Source organism: Pelophylax lessonae, assembly GCF_965119305.1.
Source record: "Pelophylax lessonae genome assembly, chromosome: 1".
Taxonomy (NCBI): Eukaryota; Metazoa; Chordata; class Amphibia; order Anura; family Ranidae; genus Pelophylax; species Pelophylax lessonae.
Window position 1 is genome coordinate 368,381,858 of NC_138768.1, and position 23,886 is coordinate 368,405,743.

The following is a 23,886-nucleotide window of genomic DNA, read 5'->3' on the forward strand; positions in this document are numbered from 1 at the left end:
GGTCGACCATGGCGAGGCTTGTTCTCAGTGGAACCTGTCCTGTTAAACCACTATATGGTCTTGGCCACCGTGCTGCAGCTCATTTTCAGGGTCTTGGCAATCTTCTTATAGCCTAGGCCATCTTTATGTAGAGCAACAATTATTTTTTTCTGATTCTCAGAGAGTTCTTTTCCATGAGGTGCCATGTTGATCTTCCAGTGACCACTATGAGAGAGTCAGAGCGATAACACCAAATTTAACACACCTGCTTCCCATTTACACCTGAGACCTTGTAACACTAATGAGTCACATGACAACGGGGAGGGAAAATGGCTAATTGGGCCCTTTTTTTTTAGCACTGATTACTGTAGTAATGTCACTGGTCCCCCCAAAAGTGTCAAAAATGTCAGTTAGGTGTCTGATCTGTCTGCCCCAGTTTATTTAAAAATCGCTGATTGCCGTCATTACTAGTAAAAACAAATAAATAAATAAGAATTACATAAATCTTTCCCCTAGTTTGTAGACGCAATAACTTTTGCGCAAACCAATCAATATACACTTATTGGAATTTTTTTTACCTAAAATATGTAGCAGAATACAAATTGGCCTAAAATGAAGAAAAAAAAGGATTTTTAATTTTTTTTATCGGGAATGTTATATAGCAGATAGTAAAAAAATATTGTTTTTTTTTTGTCAGAATTTTCTTTTTTTTTTTTTTGTTTATATAAAAAATAAAAATCGCAGAGGTAATCAAATACCACCAAAAGAAAGCTCTATTAGTGGGAAAAAAAGGACATCAATTTTATTAGGGTACAGTGTCGCACAACCGCGCAATTGTCAGGTAAAGTAACGCAGTGCCATATTGCAAAAAAATGGCCTGGCCATTAGGGGGAAAACCTTCCGGTCCAGAAGTGGTTAAAGCGGTAACATCTAAATGCAAGAAAAAGTGATAAGGAAGGCTTACACTTTCAGATGCTATGCATAAGAATGCCAATGTGAATAAGGCTTTTAGTCTTGAGAATGGAAGTAGCAAACTTGTCTAGGAAATTGTGACACTATTAACCACTTCCCACCCGCCATAAATGACGGCGGGTGGGATCCCCTCTCGTTCTGGAACGACGTCATATGACATCGCCCCAGTCTTATCACTCCCATGTGCCTGCCAGGGCTTACAACACAGCGACCGTGGGCGCACTGTGTCCCTGGAACATGGTGCAACCCCGATCTCGCTAAAGAGCCAATGACGCAGCTCTTTACCAATGTGATCAGCTGTGTCCAATCACAGCCGATCACATGTAAACACGGAAGGGCTGGTAATTGGCTCTCCTCGCCTTACAATGACAGAGTGTGAGGATAGAAGAGGGAGCAGGGGAGACCTGAACAGGTAATCAGGGCACTGATCGTCAGTGCCCTGATGATCAGTACAGCCCAAACAGTGCCCAGCAGTGATGCCAATCTGTGGCCATAAGTGATGCCAATTTGTGCCCATCAGTGATGCCAATCTGTGCCCTTCAGTGATGCCAGTCAGTGCTGCCTTTCAGTGCCCATTAGTGCCTACTGCCTACTCATCAGTGCCGCCTATCTGTGCCACCCATCATTGCCTATAATTGCCACCTATCAGTGCCCATCAGTGCTGCATATCAGTGCCACCTATCAGGGCAGCATATTAGTGCCTCCTCATCAGTGCCGCACATCAGTGAAGGAGAAAAATTACTCTTTTACAAAATTTTCCCACAGAAACTAAGAAAAACGTTTTTTTTTTTCAAAATTTTTGGTCTTTTTTTTGTTTTGTTTTTAGCAACAAATAAAAAACCCAGCAGTGATTAAATATCACCAAAAGAAAGCTCAATTTGTGTGAAACAAATTATAAAAATGTGACAGCGCTGAATAAACGTGTGACAGCACCAAAAGCTGAAACTGGGCAGGAAGGGGATAAAAGTGCCCAGTATTGAAGTGGTTAAAGTTATGGTGAGTGAGCCCTAATAATGAATGGATTAAGCTCTCTGCTAAAATTATAAGATATACAGAATCTCCATCTTGACCCTTACACACAATTTTAACACCAAAAATGTTTTTGCTGAATTTTAAACAGTGCATTAGGTTGTAGAAATCTTTCCTTACTGTACTTAGTTTTACACTAGTAGAATTTATCTTCCTACAGCGTAGTGTTATACATGCTTTCATAGTGGTTATATAGTTAGTATAGACAATCTTTCATTTGATACCAGCAGTAATCAGATTATACTAAAGCAGAACTTTTATGTTTTTCAAAAATCCATCTCCGTCCCCGACCCCAACCAAAAAATATATACAATTTTTTTTTATCCAAAAGTCTTCTGTTCTGTCCAATGACATCATAGGGCACAGGTCCTTCCTTTTGTCCTCTGGTGCAGGAGGGGGGGGGGGGGGTTAGCACCCTCCAGTGCCCAGGCTATGTAAAGATGCTGTTCCAGGGGGGTGGTTCCATGACCAAAAGAGAGAAAGTGAGGTAAAAGAAGAAAAGTTGTTACTGCAGGGGACAGCACAAGACTGAATGTGAATACTGGAATATAGCAGTTTTTTGTTATTATAGCTGGCCCTTGGATTTATAAGATTTGTACACCTTAACTTGTGGCCATATACGTAGGGAATATTAACTTTATAAGAAATACAATAGAAATGTACTAGTGTCATCAAAGTATGAATGTATAATATTGTTAATTGGAAAACCAGTACAAGTGGAAGAACATAGTGTTGGCTTGATGTGCAAGGTTATCTCTTTGCGTTACATGAAGAAAAAGGTCAACGAGCATATGGGAACATAACATTATGCAATATTTGCAAATGATACGACAGGTTCAAGCATAGCTTGTGACATTCACCTATAGTACAATATGCTGCTCAAACTGTTCCATGTGCAGGGTCTAAAAATTTTGCATTTTGGGAAGTTTCTTTAAAGAGGCTTTTGATTTTCATGAAAAGGGATCATAGATTTTTTGTGCTCAGATGCAGCATAATTCTTTATGCAGCAAGATATGCAAGCTGCGGAGATATATGGTCTTTGGCAAACATTTTGAGCATGGGCATATTACAGTCTGCTACAAAATCTTCATGTCCATAGCTGCTCTGACTCTGGCCAGAAAGGAAGTCTATGAAGATCTCAAAGTAAAAATTGGAGTTTGGCATGTGAAAAAGAAAAATGGATGCTATCAGTATTTTCTAATAAACAATACAAAGAACAAGGATGATCCGGGGAGGCTTGTTTATGCGATAAAAAATTTGATGATTTCCGAGATGCATACAATTTGGGATATCGCTTTTTTAGAAAAATACGTTGGGGATAGGATGGTGCCCATTAGTCCCCAAACTGAGGAATCAGGATGGGACAAGCGGTACACTTTCTTTATTGAGGCTGGTTTAACATTTTTACCGTTTTTGATAAGAGGAAAGAGGATCCAGCTGATTAAAAATAGATGATGAAATCACCTCTCTAAAAGAATAATTGACCTCCTTTAAGGATTTGGAAGAATATAAAAATAGATCAGGAACTTTAAAGAAAATTTTAGAAAAAAAGGATTTAGAAAAGAAAAAATAAAATAGAGATGTACAGGATTATGCATCAAAATTGTTTTTTAAATGACAGGTTAGAGAAATAGCACAAAATGAGGCTGGTTATGCTGCAGATTCAACAGGACCTAATATGGAACGGGTACAATCTATAACCACTTCGGCTAATAGTGATTAGAGCAGCCAACCATATATCAACCAGCTTGCTGGCTATAATCCACAATTTTAACGTCCATTCGGAAAAAAGAAAGGGTTTCACCCCCCAAACTTTGGGAATTCTTAAAGGGGTGCCCCTACTTAGCAATATAGACATCCATCAGGTCAAATCGTGGGGGAATCTTAATGGTGTTTTAGACACACATCAAGTCAGGATAGTGGTTTTGGTTCAAGTCACCAAGGCTCTTTTAGCACAAAAGAGAATAAAATGATGCCCCCTATTTTGCTAATCAAAGGGGAAACTATCAAGCTGGCCCTTCGGCCATTCCATGCAGGGCCCCAAATAATTCAGGCAATTATAACAGGTATCAACCTTTGGCTGATACAGATTGGGATCCCTATGAGGATGAGAGGATCATGATCCAACATCCTCTCCGCACATCCACCCACGATTGAGTAGCACAGAATTTTAGGGGCTCTCCTGGCATTTTTAGAGGGGATAATCCTCCTTTTTTGTCTCCCCACAGTTCCAAAAGAAGAAAAGAGGGGGCATGGCCGACCAGCGGCAGAGATGGCCGCATAGAAGGACTGCTCTGCTCTGTAGGGACACACCGGAGCCGATAACGGATGAACAGAGCCTCGTTCTGCACCAAAAATATAACCCTCTGCCCTGGGAATCACTTGGGATGGTCATGGGCAAGCGGAAAGACCGGAGCCGACCAGGCAGGATGATAGATTTCTTCCACCAACCGCGGCACATGGGCAGCCAAGATAGCTCTGGCTCCTCTCTCAGCCCTTCACACTGCTGCTCTTTCAGGCAGACCTATGTGAATAATCACCCTCAACAGGAAAACAACAGGTCCGCCTACAAGAATGGTCTGCCTTCACAAGCCTCATCCTCTTCATCAAGCCCTGTGAAAGCAAAGAATGCAAGACTCTCCTGCCACAGCACAAGAGGTGAGCTGTTTTAACTCTACATTAGATGATGCTAGAGAGCTGCAAGATTCTCTCACTGAATTCCCCACTTCCAACAAACCTGTAATTGATACCACATTGAAAGATATGCTGGTCTCTCTACGCAGCACCCTACATTCTGACATTATCTCTCTTACCCAACAATTTAAAGCTGAACTACATGAAGTAAACAACAGGGTATCACATGTAGAAAACAAAATGGGAGAATTTCCTGCCCCCTTTAATGAATTAGTGGGCGCACATAACGACAGAGAGGACGACTTATTATGGATCAAGGCGAAATTAGCTGATTTGGAAGATAGGTCAAGATGAAATAATGTCAAAATAAGGGGTATATCGGAAAATGTTAAACCGCAAGACCTGAAAGCATACCTAACTGATACCATAAAATAAATGATCCCGGAGGCCCCCTTAGAAGATCTGTTGATCGATCGCATCCATAGATTGCCTAAACCTACCTACCTCCCAGCGCACCTCCCCAGGGATACTATCGCGAGACTGCATTACTATCACACCAAAGAAAAGTTGCTAAAAGCAGCTAGAGAGTGGGATAAACTCCCACAGGACTTGCAAGGCTTGTTGTTCTTTGCCGACCTCTCATCATTCACGATGCAGCAACGCAGAAAGCTGGCGACTATCACAAAGCCATTGCATAACCATCGTATTCCATTCAGATGGGTATATCCCGCTAAGCTGGTAGTTACAAGAGAAGACAAGACCTTTGCGATCTCATCTCTGGAAGAGGGCCTACACCTTCTGAGGGAATGGGGCATACTTGACCCAACAACGCCTGAAAGGCGCAACTCACCAAAATATCCAAATGTATCCCAGGCTGACCCAGTCGGTGAAGCGGGATGAAAATATGCTCAATTCAATTCTACTTCTTAAGCCGGCTTCTCTGGGCCTGCAGATTCTATGAGTGTACTTGGTTCTTTCCCCCCAGTTGTAACGCGGTTAAGTCCACTCAGATTAAATTTGAATCGTTAACCTTTTAGTTGTTCTGCACATGTTCTTGTGTGATCACAGTGCAGGTGTTATTTAACTTTTCATTTTTAGTTTATTTTCTTTCATCAGTTCCCCGACTCAAACAAGATATTGGACAGTGCTCATTGTGAATATGTACAACCACCGCTCCCTGAAGCTACCTTGTTCTGCAATCCTTCTCAGGTGATCTGATCCCTTCCTATTAACCTACAAGGGGTAAGCTCTTTCTTTTATTTATCAACCTCTTATTCATGCTGGTAATATGCAGTTCAAACTGTCTTCCCTGAATGCTAAAGAGCTCAACAGCCCACACAAATGACACATGGTATGGAGGGAAATATGCAAGCTTCAGTGTGACATCATTTGTCTCCAAGAGAAATCACCAATTTCCTTACACTTACTTCTCCAATGGTCCAAAAAAGAAGGGAGGTGTGTCCATTGTAATCAAGAATACAGTTTCATTCACACCGATAACGACAGAAGTGGACACTCTCGGGAGATATATAATTCTTGTCTACGACATCAATAACACCCGCTACATCTTGATCATTGTATATCTTCCCAAAATTAAACAAGTTACATCCCTGAAGAAGATCTGGAAAAAAGCTACCTCACTCAGGCAAGGTCACACCATTCTTTGTGGAGATTTTAATACCATTCATGACAAGGACTTGGACGTCTCTAGTGCCTCGTCTATAAAACACCGTAAAGCAACCTTGGCCAAATTCCTTGACACATCTAATATTTATTCCCGTTATTTACAGTATATTTGCACAGCAATTTTTGCACTTATTGTTATGTTCACAGTAGGTAGGAGGATCTAGCGCTGCTTACACTTCATTTACAGATACTCACCTCTAGGGGTTTTTGAGGCAGCAGCTTATCCCATAGATCAGACCAACCCAAGTTATTTAACCCAGTGGCGCGAGTTGCTTTTTCTAGTCATAATATTTTTGATGTCTGGAGATGTCAGCACTCGTCTGAAAAGGACTTTACCTTCTATTCGCATGTGCATAATAGCTACTCGAGAATAGATATGTTCTTAGTAGATACATTTCTTCTCCAGAATGTCAACCATTCTGCAAACCATGATATTACCTGGTCTGACCATGCACTAATATCTATCACTGTGGGGGGGTCCCACACTGAAACGAGAGCCACTTAGGTGGCGCAACGACTTATTCTTGCTCTCACAGGTTTACTTATTCACAGGTTGCTCTCACAGGTTTACTTATTCAGCTTGGGGCTAAAATGAAAAGGCAAAGGACACAGTGGCTCAACGACCTTCTTCATAAAATACAAAATCTAGAAACAATCATTAAAGCAGCTGCGACACAATCCATTCGGGACCAGTTGTTTTATGCTAGACAAGAACTCTGCTCTCTCTTGCTTTATCAGCATAACAGGGCTCTTAGAAAATTGAAAGCGAATTCTTACCGTTATGGCAATAAGGCTGGCAAATTGCTAGCTACACAGGTCACCGAAAAAATCTCCAAACAGAAAATCATGCATCTTATTAACCCCAATACAGGACAAAAAGTCTTTAACCCAAAGGATATAGCCACCAGCTTTAGCGAATACTATAGTTCATTGTACAAATTAAATTCAGACCCTAATAGCCCACAACCATCCTCAGACTCTATTAATGATTTCCTACAATCCGTTTCATTACCGACCCTTCCACCAACAGACTTAATGTCCCTCAACGCTCCCTTCACTTTGACGGAAATAGACTCTGTCCTTAAGAAACATCCCCACAACAAATCTCCATGACCCGATGGATTCTCATCGGAGTATAATCAATATTTCAGCTCTGTTCTAGTTCCACATCTGTCGCGGGTCTTCAACGCTGCTGTGTCCCGAGCCTTATTCCCTGATGAAATGCTGACGGCCACAATTGTTACCCTCCCTAAACCAGGGAAGGAACCCACATTACCACAGAATTTCAGACCAATATCCCTATAAAATGTGGATATCAAAATTTATGCAAAACTGATAGCGAATAGACTTGCCAAGTTCTTACCATATTTAGTGAAACAAGACCAGGTAGGCTTTATACCGGGCCGTCAGACTACCCATGCTACTAGAAGAATGGTCAACCTCATAAGCCTGGTGGAGAAATCTCGTACCCCTTCTCTGCTCCTTGCGCTGGATGCAGAGAAGGCCTTTGATAGAATACATTGGGGATATCTGTTAAAAACATTGGAGAAGTTTGGCTTCAGAGGGGAAATACTTTCAGCAATTCTCGCACTGTACTCATTTTCTTAGAGGGCATGTTCTACAAAGAGTTCCTGATAACAAATGGCACAAGACAGGGGTGCCCTATTTCACCCTTGATATTTGCCTTACTCATGGAGCCTCTAGCTAAACAAATCAGGATACACACTAAAATACAGGGCATTCTGACCAAAAGTGAGGAACATACTATTACATTGTTTGCAGATGACGTCATACTATCCCTACCTGAACCAAAAGTCTCACTACCAGCAGTACACAAAACTCTCACTTTAATCAACCAAGTTTCTTACTACAAAGTAAATGCCTCTAAATCCAGTATTTTGGGGCTATTTGTGGACGCGCCCATGAAGCAGTTGCTACAAAAGTCCTTTCCATACCAGTGGGCTTCCAAGTCATTGCAATACTTAGGCATTAAACTGACAGCCTTTAATGCTGAGCTTTATCAGGCAAATTTTGTTCCTTTGATCTCCACTTTGCAACAAGACAAGACAATGTCCTGCTTGAAAATGTTTTACCTATCATGGTTAGGCAGATTGGCTGCACATGAAATGCTGCTCTTACCCAAATTGATTTATCAGTTTAGAACTCTCTCCATAACACTTCCAACATCCTTCTTTATGACAACACAAAAACAACTATTGCAGTTAATATGGGCAGATAGTAGAGTGTGCTGCCCCCAATACATACATTATAAACACAGAAGGACTGGTGGTATGGGAGTCCCGAACATACGAGACTACTATAAGGCCCTGGTTCTGGACCAACTGAAAACTTGGTTCCAACCAAATCCAAAGCAACACTGGTGCTCCATTGAACAGCAGTGGGTGTCGCCAAAAACTCTAGATTCCTTAGTGATGGCTACAATTGTACCTGGGAAACTCACAAAACTGACAGCCCAAGTATCTTAGCAGCTCTAGCCATCTGGAAACATGTGCATAAACATGGCGAACTACCGGGTGAACAAATTATAGAACCTATTTCCCTTGACTCCTTGTCTCATCTACTACCTGGATTCTTGTTTGCAAAGTGGAAAGATCTTAATATATTGACATTAGGTGATATTACAGACAAGAGACACCTGCTCCCGTTTCAAACACTATGCCAAAAATGTACCTTACCTGAAACAGAATTCCTCACATATGCCAAGATATCATTCTTTATAACTATACATAATATCCTACCGTTTATACCGTTTGATGTTACTCATGTTATAACTCTATATACTATACCTGTGCCGAAAGTGTAGATATATATTGTTTGTGTTTATTTACTTTTATATGATGATTGTACCTTTTGACTGTACTGGTATATAAATTCTAAAAAAAAATTATTTGTAAAAAAAGAAGAAAAGAAGTAGGAGAGGCATTGGCATTATACAAACTGCCTGGCGATGATTCATTTCTGCTATCAGTTTAAAATTGCTTACATTTTTCCCATTTGTACACAACACATGCATATCATTCTCTCACTTTCTTTTAACTTATTTCCCTGCTTAAGTTAGTTTTACCTCCCTAAAATCTGCTTTCCTTCCAACTCTCCAACAGAGGCACTATGTTGAGGAATACCTAATAAAGTATTTTGTTCTCCCCCTCCCCTACCTCTTTGGCAATGAGTCCTTCAGGAGTCACCGCCAAACCTTTAGCAGACCAATAATCAAAGTATATGTTTGGAGATCTCTGATCATACTGTCATAAGAGGGAAAGGGGGCTGCAAGGGTGGTAAGGCAAGAAAAGGGGCTGTGTAAGGACATCCTCCTTTGCTGTTTTATCAGCCAAGGCATTGCCTCTGGAGACAAAATCTCTCCCATGTGTATGTGCCCTACAATGAACTACAGCAACCTCTGAAGGCAAAAGAAGTGCATCCATAAGATGTTTGACTATTTCTGAATGAGAGATAGACTTGCCATCAGCTGAGACAAATCCCTTCTGCATCCCTATACAGCCAAAATTGTGTACAACACCATGTGTATATTTGGAATCAGTATAAATATTGACTGCCTGTCTTGAATCTGATGAGGCTCAATAACCTCATCAGTTTCTCTTTTTAAACCCAATAAAGCATTAAGAATGGGGGCAGGTCCTGATGTGGGAGAAGCATTCTTAATAGTCAGAGAGGTATTAGACAGGAGAAGTATCTCATACCCCACTCATTCTCTGAGCTGTCATATGTTGTGTGTAAAGATTTTTTAACAATTGCAAAACCTGATGTGATGTCTGCAAAACAGTTGAATGTCCCAATGTGAGAACCGACATCTCTACCCCCATTGTGCAGGCTGCCAGAGCCCAAAAACACACCCGCATTCCTTATACCGATACTAAAACTACTTTGTAAAAAATAGGCTACAGGTCTCAGCTTACCTCCATGCTCCTGCGCAAGGACAGCAGCCATTGTTTTACAGTTGTCCCTCGTATACAAATGAAAAGGTTTACAATATTCAGGGAGACCCAGCTCTGGGGCAGCCACCATTGCAGTTTTTAACCTTGTGTAAGCATATATTTTTTCATCATCCCAAGTCATTTGGTCTGGAGCTTCTGTCAAAGTGCTTTGTCTGAGTATATTATCAAAATGGGAACAATCAGGTATCCATTGGCAGCAGTAACCAATCATACCTCAAAAGGATGGCATGTCTTTTTTTTTTAGTGGGTGGGCCATTCCCCTGACAGCTGCAACTCTTGCGGAGCTTTTTTTGCGTTCTCCTGGGGTGAGTGTAAACCTCAAATACTCAACCTGTAGAAGACAGAGCTGGACACTGGACTGGGAGACTTTGCGACCCTCTTTACACAGATAATTCAGCAGACTTAGTCTCAACCCTACTAGCCCCCAGGTAGGAACTACACAACAGTAAGCCATCCGAATACTGAAGGAGGACAGAACCCTGACCAGCTGTCCAAAACTGTCGAAGACTGCATGGAGCACTATCTAGTAGACTGCAGATGAGTCTATATAGCCTTAGGAAAGACAGTCCCAGGTTAGTTGGCGACCATCAAAACTGAATGCCATAAGTAGTTGTGTCTCTTAGTCAACATGAATGGAGAAAAATGCTTTACTTAAATCAATTACTGAAAAACATGTAGAGTCATGGGGTATAGAGGTAATCAGAGATGGTACATCAGGTACAATGGGGTCTATAGGGATCCCAAGATTTTTACCCCTACTAGATCCTGTACAAAACAATAAGTGCCATCTGCTTTAGGCACTGGGTTAATGAAAGTGTTATAGGGTGAGATGACTCTTATCCCCTGTTTCAGAAAACTTTGCACCAAAGGTCTGAAGCCTTCAATCTTTTCCTGTGACAGTGGACACAGCTTAAGAAATTTTCCCCACATCCATTTTGGACTGGGCCCAAACTTCAGGGTTAATCAGAGGTTCCATATACCCCTGGAAATAACAAAGAGGAAATGTAGCACGTATCCCTCCTTCTGGTGTGGATGTTAGTGAGATTCCCAGCATACATATTAGGTCTCTACCCAACATGTTCCCCAGACAGCCAGGAATTAACCTAAAATCTTTGTTTACAGATTTTCTCTCCTGTGTGGGGAGTACTATATGCTCCTATGGCTGTTGAGTTTGATTTTGCCATTATAGGTGGTGTCTCACTGGTGCTTGAGTTTGCTGAAATGCAGGGGCATACTGGGGCTGATGTTGAGGTTTGGCTGACCTTGTTGTTGATTACCCAAAGGAGCATTACCTTGCTGTAGGAGGTGGGAGCACTGATTCTTCCAGTGATCATGTTGTCCACATCCTTGGTCACTAAAAAACACCTTTTCAGGTGTTTTAAATTCAAAACAACCTGCTCCCAGTATACCATCCACAAGAAGCCTCATATCTTCCTGTGACAGCTGTCTCCCTTTTGTAGCCCTTCTTAAAAAGGCTATATTGTACAGGCTGTTGGTTTGTTCTGAGGTTTAGGGGCATCACTTAAATTGGGGTACAAGGATGCACACAGGATGGGTTGGTATGCTGGGGGGTATTCAATAAAATGATTGTTATTTCCCCTGATGGATAGAGCACCACTAGCTTTCTTTCCAGCAGCAATCCTCTTATCCAGTACACATTCATCCTGATCCCCTTTAATCCCATTATTTACATTAGTTTTCTGTTTAGGTACAGCCTTTTTCTGTTTTTTTTTCTTTCCCTTCTTAACATCGCTAGGATCAACTACTGGGTGCCAATGTGGAGCTACCTTTAACCAATTCTCTCCTCCTCCCTTCATATATTCCATATCCCACGTGGGATCCAGGCCAAATTCATCATAGGCACTTGTATCTCTCAGACAAAGTCCTCTAATCATACTCATATAAAATTCACCATTAGCCCCATCCCTAGGAAAAGGAATATTACCTCCCACAGTCTCCATCCAGACCACTAAATTTGAAACCCAAGGGTTAACATAGTAATAATTAGTTGAAATTGGAGGTGCATATTTGCTACTTTAGGAGCCCATTTTCAACCAAATCTTAAAAACTCCATAAGGATGCAAGGAAGCTACCATACCAAATAGCCTCTCCTTTCGCTATCCCTACGTGATTGTGTGTCTCAGAAAGACCTGCTTCTTACTTGGATCGGCTGTACAAATCTCCTTTTACAGAGACATCCAAAAATCCGTTCCAACCACAAGAGTGCAGTGTCAGAGCACACATTCACATATAATTCTTATACATACATATACAGTATCTCACAAAAGTTAGTACACCCCTCATATTTTGTGAATATTTTATTATATCTTTTCATGTGACAACACTAAAGAAATAACACTTTTCTACAATGTAAAGTAGTGAGTGCACAGCTTGTATAACACAGCCATTAATTGTCTAAACCGCTGGCAACAAAAGTGAGTACACCCCTAAGTGAAAATGTTCAAATTGGGCCCAAAGTGTCAATATTTTGTGTGGCCACCATTATTTTCCAGCACTGCCTTAATCCTCATTGGGAATTAAGTTTCACAGGTTGCCACTGGAGTCCTCTTCCACTCCTCCATGACGACATCACGGAGCTGGTGGATTTTAGAGACCTTGCGCTCCTCCACTTTCTGTTTGAGGATGCCCCACAGATCTATAGATAAGTTTGCTCCAGTGACGAGGAGGGAGGGGATGATGAGGTCACTGACTGTACTTGGGTGCCTGACAGGATGGAGGAAGAGGAGGAGGAGGGGGGAGGAGGAGGAGGGGGGGAGGAGGAGGACGCACAACTCCAATGAGGCAGGATGTGCTCCAGGGGCTGCCATAGCAGTAGCCAACCTATTGTGTCACAGCACAGAGCTCTGTCTAAAGCGGATCAAGCGTGGCCAGAACACCAGCTGCTTGGGCACCACATGCTTGACAAGGCATATGACGACCTGCCATACAGTTCATTGGCAACAGCACCTGAAAGAAGCACCAGATCAAAATAAGCATACATCACCCTGCTCCTCATCTGTGATCTCTAACCCTATTATACCTCATGCCTTCTCAAATACCAGCATTGAGAGGGATGAGAGTATAGCAATGAGTGCCACAGAGACTTGCACTCAATCTGCTAGCAGTACACCACCGCTGGATTTGAGCAGCAGGCAAATTTCACTACCCCAGTTGCTGAACCATAGAAAGAAATACTGTCCCAGCCATCCACATGCTCAGCGTCTTAATGCTAGCTTGGCCAAATTTCTAGCATTACAATTGCTGCCTTTTCATTTGGTAGACTCTGCTCCCTTTCGCGAATTTGTGGAATGTGCTGCACCACAGTGGCAGGTCCCAAAAAGGCCATTCTGGCTCTCTACCATCATGTGGAAGGTAGCGTTTTGGCCTTGTTGGACAGAGCGGTCAGCAGGAAGGTGCACATTACTGCTGACTCTTGGTCCAGCAGGCATGGACAGGGACATGACATTTTGTTCACGGTGCACTGGGTAACTCTGCTGGCAGCTGGGAAGGATGCAGGAGAGGGTTCGGTGTTGCAGATTGTTTTGCCACCATGCCTCCAAAAACCTGGTGCTGGTTCTGCCACATCTAGCTACTCCACCACCTCCTCCTCCTCCATGTCCTCTTCTGCTCAACTGTCCTCTGAAGCAGCAGTGCTCCCTAAGCGTTCAAGGGGCTACACAAGCAGTCAGGCTAAAAGATGCCATGCTGTACTTCTGTTGGTCTGTCTTTTGGATAGGAGTCACATTGGTGCAGAGATTCTCTCAGCTCTGCAGGAGCAGGCTCAGAGATGGTTGACGCCACAACAGCTTGAGCCAGGAATGGTTGTATGCAACAATGGCACCAACCTGCTCTTCGCCCTCCGACAGGGACACTTGACACATGTTCCATGCTTGGCACATGTTCTGAATCTGGTGGTGCAGTGTTTCTTGAGCAGATACCTGGGCTTCCAAGATCTCCTGAGACAGGCCAGAAAAGTCTGTGGCCATTTCCGCCGTTCGTACAAAGCCAGTGCTCGCTTATTTGACATTCAACTGGAATTCAACCTGCCCACCAACCGCCTCATTTGTGACATACCCACCAGGTGGAACTCAACGTTGGCAATGCTGCAGTGGCTGCACACACAGCAGAGGGCCATCAATGAGTACCTGTGTGAGTATGGCACAAGGATAGGGTCAGGGGAGCTTGGCTTTTTTCCACCATGCCAGTGGCTTTTGATAAAGGATGCATGCATCGTCCTGTCACCATTTGAGGAAGCCACAAGGATGGTGAGCCGGGACGATGCATGCATCAGGGACACTATCCCTCTAGACTACCTGCTGGAGCACACGCTGCATGGAATCATGGACAGGGCACTTGAGGCAGAACAGCGGGAGGAAGAGGAGGACTTCCTTTATGCACAAGGCCCCCATTATGCAGATATCATTCCTGCAGGGCCACAAAACACACAGGAGGAAGAGGAGGAGGATGAAGATTTCGGCAGCATGGATGTAGAGGATAGCATACAGCAGTCTTCAAGGGATGGTTTTGATTCCCCAGAAAGCCCAGGAGTTTTACGTGGTTGGGGAGAGAATGCTCCTACTGAAAACGTTATCCTTAGTGACCCAGAGGACTCAGAAGCTCATGCCTCCTCCAACTTACGATGCATGGGCTCCCTGATTCTGCAAAGCCTGCGAAAGGACCCGAGGATTCATGCTATCAAGGAGAGGGATAATTACTGGTTGGCAACCCTTCTTGATCCACGTTACAAGGCTAAAGTTGCAAAGCTCATCCTGCCTTTGCAGAGGGAGCAGAGGATGAAACATCTTGAGGAGGTCTTGAAAAAAAAATGTGTGTACCACCTTTCCAGACACTGGGAGGTCAACATACTCTGGATGTGTTTCGGAGGCATCGTTCAGCCAAAAGAGGAACGGTGGAGAAGGTGGCCGGCTGACCGATGCCTTTAAACAGTTCTTTAGTTCTCAGCAGCACCCAGGGCTGTTAGGTTTAAGCAACCATCGGCAGCATCTTAATCATATGGTGCATGATTATCTAGGCGCAAGAGCAGACTTGGAGACCTTTGCAGCTGAGCATCCACTTGGTTACTGGGTCTTGAGGATGGACCACTGACCAGAACTTGCTCAATATGCAATGGAGCTCCTGGCCTGTCCTCCTTCCAGCGTGCTTTCCGAACAGAAGTTCAGTGCTGCTGGAGGTTTTGGATTGGACAAAAGAGTGCGTTTGTCCAAAGACTCTGTTGACCAGCTGACTTTTATCAAAATTAAGCAGTCCTGGATCAACAAGAGCTTTTAAGCCCCTGATGCTGATGTAACTAATTGAATTTGCTAGGGGTCTGCCATCCCTTGAAGACTGCATATGCTACCTATCCTATTCCTCTATCTTGATTCTGCTTTTTGGTTTAGGTCACAACCAACCCCCAAAGCCTAATTTTTCTAAACTTGTATGACCCGTGCATACAATTTAAATTTCGTATGTAATTTTTACCAGCAGGCCCTGTCCCTGTGCCCTGCCAACTTTGAGGGGTTACGGTGTTCAGGCACCACCAACAGCAAAGGCCCAATATTTTTGCACCTGTATGACAAGTACATGCAATTTCAAATTTGCATGGAATTCTTACTAGCGGGTCCCGTTCCTGCACCCAGCAAGAGTAACTGTGAATGCTTAGTTACAGTGTTCAGGCACCACCAACAGCAAAAGCCCAATTTTTGGCACCTGTATAGTATATGCAATTTCAAATTTGTATGATATTCTTACCAGCAGGTCCCGTTCCTGCACCGAGCAAGAGTAACTGCGAGGGCTTGGTTATGGTGTTTAGGCATCACCAACAGCAAAGGCCCAATTTTTGGCACCTGTATAGTACATGCAATTTGAAATTTGTATCGTATTATTACCAGCAGGTCCCGTTCCTGCACCCAGCATGAGTAACTGCGAGGGCTTGGTTACGGTGTTCAGGCACCACCAACAGCAAAGGCCCAATTTTTGGCATCTGTAAAGTACATGCAATTTCAAATTTGTATGGAATTCTTACCAGCAGGTCCCGTTCCTGCACCCAGCAAGAGTAACTGCGAGGGCTTGGTTATGGCGTTCAGGCACCACCAACCGCAAAGGCCCAATTTTTGGCACCTTTATAGTACATGCAATTTCAAATTTGTATGGAATTCTTACCAGCAGGTCCCATTCCTGCACCCAGCAAGAGTAACTGCGGGGGCTTGGTTATGGTGTTCAGGCACCATCAACAGCCAAGGCCCAATTTATGGCACCTTCATAGTACATGCAATTTGAAATTTGTATTGTATTATTACCAGCAGGTCCCGTTCCTGCACCCAGCATGAGTAACTGCGGGGGCTTGGTTATGGTGTTCAGGCACCATCAACAGCCAAGGCCCAATTTATGGCACCTTCATAGTACATGCAATTTGAAATTTGTATCGTATTATTACCAGCAGGTCCCGTTCCTGCACCCAGCATGAGTAACTGCGAGGGCTTGGTTATGGCGTTCAGGCACCACCAACCGCAAAGGCCCAATTTTTGGCACCTTTGTAGTACATGCAATTTCAAATTTGTATGGAATTCTTACCAGCAGGTCCCATTCCTGCACCCAGCAAGAGTAACTGCGGGGGCTTGGTTACGGTGTTCAGGCACCACCAACAGCCAAGGCCCAATTTATGGCACCTGTATAGTACATGCAATTTCAAATTTGTATGGTATTCTCTCCAGCAGGTCCTGTTCCTGCACCTAGCAAGAGTAACTGCGAGGACTTGGTTACGGTGTTCAGGCACCAACAGCAAAGGCCCAATTTTTGGCACCTGTATAGTACATGTAATTTGAAATTTGTATGGTATTCTTACCAGCAGGTCCTGTTCCTGCACCCAGCATGGGTAACTGCGAGGGCTTGGTTATGGTGTTCATGCACCACCAACAGCAAAGGCCCAATTTTTGGCACCTTTATAGTACATGCAATTTCAAATTTGTATGGAATTCTTACCAGCAGGTCCCATTCCTGCACCCAGCAAGAGTAACTGTGGGGGCTTGGTTACGGTGTTCAGGCACCAACAACAGCAAAGGCCCAATTTTTGGCACCTGTATAGTACATGCAATTTCAAATTTGTATAGAATTCTTACCAGCAGGTCCCATTCCTGCGCCCAGCAAGAGTAACTGCAAGGGGTTACAGTGTTCAGGTACCACCAACAACCAAGGCCCAATATTTTTGCACCTGTATGACAAGTACATGCAATTTCAAATTTGTATGGAATTCTTACCAGCAGGTCCCATTCCTGCACCCAGAAAGAGTAACTGCGAGGGCTTGGTTACGGTGTTCAGGCACCACCAACAGCAAAGGGCAATTTTTGGCACCTGTATAGTACATGTAATTTCAAATTTGTATGGTATTCTTACCAGCAGGTCCGATTCCTGCACCCAGCAAGAGTAACTGCGAGGGCTTGATTATGGTGTTCAGGCAAGACCAACTGCAAAGGCCCAATTTTTGGCACCTGTATAGTACATGCAATTTAAAAAATGTTATGGAATTCTTACCAGCAGGTCCCGTTCCTGCACCCAGCAAGAGTAACTGCGAGGGCTTGGTGTACGATGTTCAGGCACCACCAACAGCAAAGGCCCAATTTTTGGTACCTGTATAGTACATGCATTTTTTATGCAATTCTTACCAGCAGGTCCCGTTCCTGCACCCAGCATTTGTATATGACTTTTTTGCTTTAGAAATGTCAGTATTGCTGCAGCAGGCTACATACATCGTAGAGATGCACTACTTTACAGGCACATGCAGAGGACCCCCTAGGCACGATATTTTAAGGAATTTTTTATTTTTATAGTTTCACTTTAAGCCTCATTAAAATCAGTAAATCACTGCTCCTTTAAAAAACAATAATTTTCAAAAACTTTTTTTTCTTTGCTACATGTTCCCCAGGTCAGTACCCAGATCCCCATACACTTTTTTGGGGCAATAACGTGCATTAAAGCCTTCAAAATGAGGCTGTTTGATTTTCGAGGTTCGAGTCCCATGGCACCAACCTTCTCTCCGCCCTCCGACAGGGATACTTGACACATGTTCTGAATCTGGTGGTGCAGTGTTTCTTGAGCAGATACCCGGGCATCCAAGATCTCCTGATGCAGGCCAGAAAAGTATGTGGCCATTTCTGTCGTTCGTACAATGCCAGTGCTCACTTATCTGAAGTACCCGGATCCCAATACACTTTTTGGGGCAATAACTTGCATTTAAGCCTTCAAAATGAGGCTGTTTGATTTTCGAGGTATCGAGTCCCATAGACTTCAATGGGGTTCATTTGTTCGAACAAACTTTTCCTCTGTTCGTGATGTTCTGGTGCAAACCGAACTGGGGGGTGTTTGGTTCATCACTAGTTATGACTATGAATCCGGCATAATTGCAGGAGTACTAGAGAAGAATATACAGCATGAAAACACCAATAACCCTTCACAACCAGCATGTCGGATTTTTCTACATGTAGTTACTGCCAGCGGCTATAGCCACTAACAGTAACTATTGTATTCTGAAACTTGGGAATAGTCCCTGTGCACTGTGCTTTCAGAATACAATAGTGCAGTGGGAGGCGTTCCCTCCCATCAACACTGATTGTGTTGATGGCGGAAATCAGGTGATTTTCTTTCCTTTCACCTCTGGTGAAAGGAAAGAAAATCATATCATCTATAGGTAGCCTTAGAAGTCCCTCTCTGTGTATTTATCTGGGGTTAGTGAGTCAAAGTACTGAACAATCCGGTCAGCAGAACAGCCAGGTAAATGGCATTTGCAGAATGAAAGATTGGCTCAGAAAAGGTTTTTATTAAATAATGTTTTAGGGAGTTCAGCAGTTTGCTAATCAGAGTATTTAGTGGCAGACCTGTCCTGTCATTATTTAACTAGTGATCTTTGGTCACTGGTACATATCTTTTTTTTTTTTTTTTTTTTAAGGTTTACTAAAAAAAAAACTTGCTTGGCTTGGCCCCTTCGTAGTGTACCTTGTCATGTGCATTTGTGACACAGGTTCAGCCCATCCATCACACTTATTTAAAGTGTATGTAAACACCAACAATGAACTTCGGTTATTTGCTCTTTGTCTGTTAAATATACCATTGCAGGTGTTTTGTTACATCTGTTTGATAAGGGCAAAAAAGAAAAAAAAAACTGTATGGCTTCAAGCACACTGGGGCTTTTTTAAATGCTTTTCTCTTAGCAGAAGAAAAGCAGATTAAAAATGCGCCTAAGCTATGTTTTTTCAAATGCGCTTAGGTGCATATTTATTTCAGTTGCCAGAATATTTATTCTGACCATTTAAATTAAAAATAAAAAACACTCAAATGCTAAATGCGCCTAGTGCTTGGGCGTGTTTAGGCCTGTTTTGGTGTTTTTTCTGCCAAAACACTCCTCTCTTGAACACTCACGTTATTTTTATTTTTGTTTGCCTCTACGCTCCTGTAAATGTCTAAATGTACATGGACAAACAAAATGGCCACTGCCCCCACCTATAACTGGTCTACACAGCAAGGAGCACATGGAACACCAACACATGCAAGATAAAACCAGAAAAATTCCCAGCTCATCTAACCAACCAGTTTGCTTAACAATCAAATTAACCTGTCTAACAGTATGCGTTAAATACAGGGGTTTAGTTATCACATATTTGTAAGCACATGCGTAAGCTGCAGAGCCACTTTAGGACTGCAGGTGATACAGGGTGCCATGAAGTGGCCCTGCAACTTACGCATGTGTTTGCAAATGTGTGCTAACTAAACCCCTGTTTTTAACGCATACTATTGAACTGGTTGATGAGTTGAGCTGGGAATTTTTCTGGTTTTGTCTTGCATGTGTTGCCTTTCCATGTGCTCCTTGCTGTGAATGCCAGTTATAGGTGGGGGCAGGGGCCATTTTGTTTGTATTGATGTATACTGGTGAGGGGACACACTGGACGCCTTTGCTGCCAGTGTGCTATGTGCTGGGCGTCCATTGTGCCCCTGTGCCTCTAAGGGGGGTTGGGCCACCACCAGGCTCACCTGCCCCCTATATATCCATTAGAATGCATGTGCTTCCACTGTGGTGACTATCATAAATTTACAGGAGTTAGGACTGCAGGTAATACAGGGTGCCGGGAAGTGGCCCTGCAGCTTACGCAAGTGTGCTAACTAAACCCCTGTTTTTTACGCATAGTGTTAGACAAGTTAATTCAGTTGGTAAGAAAACTGGTTGGTGAGTTGAGCTGGGAATTGTTCTGGTTTTGTCTTGTTTGTGTGCATGTAACATAGGGTAACATAAAGAGGAGTTTAGAGTAAAAAAAAAAAGAAAAGTGTGCATGAGGCCTTTTTTCTGCCAGAAATCTTGTGAGCTGAAAAATTTGTCTGCCTTCTGCCTGTTCTGCACTCAGTTAGAATTTTTCCACTCATTCGTAGTACTACAGAATACTTTCCCCCCATGTTCTGTCATGTCTTAGGGTGTCAACACTGCTTCTTCATAATGAGTGAACGTTGTCACCCTAGGCAGGAAGTGTATTTATGGCAGGATCACAAATTTAACCCCTTCGTGCCTAAGGGTAAAACAAATGGTATTGCCTAAGCATGATTTTTTACATAGTTACATACAGTAATTACATAGTTAGTCAGGTTGAAAAAGACCATCTAGTTCAACCAACCAACCAACCAATTTTACAACTTTGACATATGTTAGTAAAATCGCACATATCATCACAACTACTTTGTGCACCCAGGTGGATTATACCATGTTTTTTCAGGGCAAATTGGGCTTTGATTTGGAGGTAAATGGTAATGGATTTCTCCTGATTTTTTTTTTTTTTTTTTAATATTAAAGGAAAACTGGCCAAAAATAGTAAAAATTGTAATTTAGCTGTATATTTCTTGCTACTACCATAACCTTCCACCAAAGAACAACCCAAAATAAATTCTCCTTCCCCTGACAATTGCAGTGATACCACATATGTGTATTTTGTTTGTACCCGTAGTACAGCCCAGAAACAATAGTGCGCATTTTGCTTTTTTTTTTATCCTGCCTAAAACACACTGACACTAACTGACACTAACAATAATGTTAAAAAAAAAAATCAGAAAAAAAATTCTGACCCTGACCTTTGACCCTGACCTTGACCCTAACCCTGCCACTGACCTAGATAACACTTTGATCTAGTTATTTTTTTTTTTTTTTTTAATTTTTATTATCATTTTTTTTTTTACAAAGTTTTTTCTTCTTCTGCAAGGAAAGAGAGCTGTGATGTAATTCTCTCTTCCATTCTGAGAAAAAACATGGGGGCACGCTTCACAGTGACTGATCACTGTGATAACCAATCAGAGGCTATCACAACAATCAGGTGACCCGGAATCGGGAGTTCCAGGTCACGGACGTTAGTGCTCCCAGCAAAAGATAGATACGCAAATATGAGACCCCGCAAAAAACAAAAAATAGTCCAGTGGGGTCGCATATTTGCATATGCCACCACATCTAAGCACTGGTAAAATGCAACATGTTATATTTTTGTTACTGGGTTTTAAAACACTTTAGGCAGCTTGGTGGTTTCAAACTCTTGGATTTTCCTATACTTCATACATTTTCCAACATTTCGTGTAACTTCAACCACTTGATTATAACTGTCTGCTCCCTGTGATCATCATTTTAAGAAATGCCCAAAACCAGGGCGCATTAGCCAAAAAATTGTCACTTGTAAAAAGATAATTTGAAGGATTGAAGATAAGATGTGCTGATCTGAACCATGCTAACCTTTATATGTGTGTTTTCCCTGTGTTGTGCACTGTATTTGTTGTCCTTGTAACCATTACAGACTGAAGGGAAAAAGGTCACATTTCTTGATGTCAGGATAGTGACACATGCAAAAACCAAAAGTTTTTTTTTTTTTTTTTTTAACAGATGGAAGCCCTATTTGGTTTTCTGACTTTTCCCTTTGTTGGTTTTTCATTTTAGTTTGGTTATGTGCACCAGGTAGCCCCCGAACACTACACTACCTCAACTTCCATCTGTTTCACTAGTACATGTTGGCTTCTTCATGGACAAAGTGTCAGGGACTTTTTAAAGAAAAAAAAAAACTGTGGCAGGCATAAAGTGATGCAACCTTGAGGCTCTTTGTACCATTCTGCTTTTGTATATAGCATATCTAATTATTTTTACTGTAGTGCTAACAGCCGCAGGAGCTGCTGGAATTTTGCCCAGGTTCTGCCCCAGTTCTTCAGGACACCAGGTGATATCCCCTTTAGCAAACATACAGCTGACTCTCTAGCACAAGAGAGGTGGCACCAGCCCAAAAGTCTCTATGTTTTTCCAGCAGTCTGTACTCACAAAATGTCCAGGGAAAGATAGTTACTTACTTACAATTTCCAAGCGACATTTTCCTCCTGTGATACCAGACTAGATCTTCAGTAGAGAGCGCCTCAGTCAGCTGTCTGTAGCTTCAGCAACCAGGCTCTCAGGTTGCCCACCTGAGGCCTCACAAACAGCAAGCACATGGCAACACTGCCCTGGAGGGCAGCAAGCCTTTCAAGCTGGACTCATCCTCTCCAAAAAACCTTGAGGCCCGTGTGCTCAGAGAATATATACAGTTGCCCAGCATGCCATCAGGGCCCAGTTCCCTGGGATCGGCCAGGGCTGTATAAATATTCATGCTGCCATCTGCATAGTTCCACACCTATAATCCAGAAAGTTCTCACAGCTTTTCTGGACAACAGAGGGAGTAAGCAGACTAGCAGCACCTGAGAACACTGAGCAGACCTGACTAGTCAAAGGCAGCTACACTGAGTACAGCGAGCACCTAAATCAGGGATTCTCAAACTACGGCCCTCCAGCTGTTGCGGAACTACACATCCCATGAGGCATTGTAAAACTCTGACATTCACAGACATGACTAGGCATGATGGGAATTGTAGACAAGAAATGGAACAAGTGGCGTAAGCTGTTAGCACTACATAAAAACGGTAGTCCATATAATAGCACATCAAGGCTATGATAAAGTCTTAAGGTGAGATGAGGAAATAGTCTGGATGCTCAGGGCCAGCCTGTTGGGGAGCAGAAGCGATCTCCAAACATGCAACAAACAAAAGAGAAAACAGACGCCTCTGAGTTAAGACTGTAATTTAATATGGCAAACAAGTAATAAAAACCTACATTAAGGTAAGTATAAGCAGACAAGATGGGTCCTTCCGGTGTCCATGTGGAGGCTGGGGCTTGGAGTCATCACTGTGCGTCTGTAATCATCTCCTCTCTTCCTCTTCCTGTCCAGCAGGAAGTGGAGGGTGTCACAGCAGTGAGATGGAGGCTTGGACAGCAGGGTGAAACCGCAGTGAGATGGAGGCTTAGGCCGCACGGTGGCCGTGATGCTCGTCCACAGGATCTTCCGGCGTAATGACTGACACGTTTACGAGCATGCGCACTGTGGTGGGAAACCAGCGTGCGCTCCTTTTTCAAAGTCGGATGTAAAAGGGAAAGAGAAGGACCAATTTATGTGTTCCGGTACAATGCCCTCTGGTGGTGAAGTTATAAAATTACTATCAAAGTAAACATGACTCTACGTTATGGCTGTATGAGGAACAAGGGTCCCTCTAGAGGTCAAATCAGTATAAAATAAAAATAAAC